This window comes from Aphis gossypii, chromosome 3 (genome assembly GCF_020184175.1).
Source record: "Aphis gossypii isolate Hap1 chromosome 3, ASM2018417v2, whole genome shotgun sequence".
NCBI lineage: Eukaryota > Metazoa > Arthropoda > Insecta > Hemiptera > Aphididae > Aphis > Aphis gossypii.
Genome location: NC_065532.1, coordinates 34,848,601 through 34,850,815, shown reverse-complemented (window position 1 = coordinate 34,850,815; position 2,215 = coordinate 34,848,601). Strand labels below are relative to the sequence as shown.

The following is a 2,215-nucleotide window of genomic DNA, read 5'->3' as shown; positions in this document are numbered from 1 at the left end:
TATAAGTTACTATTACCGATAAAAAATGTTCATTATTATGGTTAACCGCGTTCAATATAGTGTATACCATCATGTGTATAAAAATGTATAAGAAAGATAATAATTTATGAATTCGACCTACTTATATTTATTTTTTTAATAGGGTTTTAAGAGTTTTTTGGGCGGAGAGTCGGAGAAGCTTAGTTCTTTTCTTTATACCACTGTCGATATAAGGATAATAGGTACCTACTAACCTTTTTCCGTGCAGAGGACGGTACATGTTTTTTGCCATCAGCTACAGCGTTCAAAAAGTTATGTACATTGACGCATTAATACTTTTTTTCTCATACATCAAATAGGGTTTAATATCGTGCTGTTCTATGAAGCAGTTTGGAAAATATGGGTATCTAGAATAGAAATAAGAACAGTTCATTATGGATTACCGTTATATTATGTTGGTTGATGCGGTTGCAGAGGCGTGACAATAACACTATGAGTGATTAACGTGTGATGGAAATTTGAATTTTGGTTAAAATGCAGTCCGCTACTAAGATAATTCAATTTTAGCCTTTGCTGAAAAATATAGGAATCATATTATATTATCGTCCAAAGCAAACACAAAAATACTGTAAAAAACAAAAATTAAAATCTATAAAATAGGTACCTTTCAATAGAAATTGTAATACTGTAGACTTTTCTGCAGTCGCAAACGTATTGGGCGCGAATGGGTGGAGGGGAGAGAAATAAGTTAGGTGACTTCTAGTTTACAACACCGACAGTACCTGATGATCATGGATATATTAATTTAATAGTGGATTGTATAATTAAGTTTTCTTTGAAATTTGAATACAAAACCTTACCATTTAAGTTTTTATATTAAACTTAAAATTTATTTCACATGTGACTGAAAACAGGTGACACTCTTATGCAGATGGTTCGACACATACTAAAACTGTTTTAAATATAGGAACCCAATAAATGGGAAAACTACTGTATATAGATAATAAATAATAGGTAATATTAATAATAATAAAAATAATACAAACGTCAATATTATACCATCGGTACCTATAGGTCCAGTGCCGTATAATTTTTGCATTTCGTCTCCAATAAACAAATGTGTCGAAAGTATCCCCTCGAAGATTCCTTTTTTTCATGACGTGCTTAAAATTCTAAAGTAAAGGTAATATAATAGTAGGTACTCGTATAAGCTACTCGATTGTTCGAGAGCCCTTTGAACATTGATGAGTGATGACATTCCAATGGCAACGTTGCATCGTTTTATGTTTGAGTTTACTTATATAGTATAATATAAATTGCTATATTTTATTTAAGCGTACTATATGGTAGTCCAAGTACATATTATGAAAATAATATTATTTTATTGAATTGATAAAAACTAACAGACAGTTAAAAACTTAATAACGTACCTAGGATTACTTAAACTATTTTATTTTATATTTTATTTTTACACATTTCTTATAAGTTATAACACACATAAGTATTGCGAGGTTCGTATTTAAAAATATTAAATTTTGTTGAAGTAATTTATACTTTCCTTTGTATCAAGTATATAATTACACGTACCATATCCTTGGCAATTAAAAATTATCATGGTAATAATTAAAATACCGTCAAAATTAAATAATATTATATTATGTTTCTAGACTGTTTAATATTTAGTTCGTTTAAAATTTAAATTAAAAATATGTATTGTTACCTTTGTCTCTGGTTTTGCTGTTTTTCATTTATAATTTATATGCGTATATATTTTGATAATTTATCCTGAAAAACAATCCGTAATAAAAAGACTTTTTTTTCATATTCATCCAATATATAAAAAAATAAACCACAATATTATTTATTGATCATAATATATGCTCATGTAAACTGCTGTACCGTATATAGGTATTACGTGTACAATTAAAGATACTATCTTTACACTTTACTTAATTTTAATTTATGGTTTTTAACGTTGTAGGGTATGGCAGGTATTGGCTTTTTTACTACACTAAAAAACGTGTTCTATAAGGAAGTATAACATTTTTAAATTCATGACCCACTAACTTTTCATGTATGGAAAATGTTTAAAGAATTTTTATCGATGTGAACAATTTCGTTGTAGGTGCTTAGTGTTACATAAAATAATATATGAAATAGTACAAAATAATTAGATACTTGCATTGCTTACAGACGTTTTTCCTTCGTTGGCTTCAGAGTTCATGTACTATAAATT

General features: G+C 28.1%; 1 long non-coding RNA gene across 1 annotated transcript; it reads right to left on the bottom strand.

Annotated features, from left to right (window-relative positions):
- Positions 1–249: 249 nt before the first annotated feature.
- Positions 250–1,053, bottom strand: LOC126551462 (uncharacterized). The gene is made up of 3 exons (XR_007605360.1): positions 840–1,053; positions 644–761; positions 250–552 (listed from the first exon to the last, which is right to left on the bottom strand). It is a non-coding gene; the product is annotated as an uncharacterized LOC126551462 (long non-coding RNA).
- Between the last annotated feature and the right edge of the window lie 1,162 nt (positions 1,054–2,215).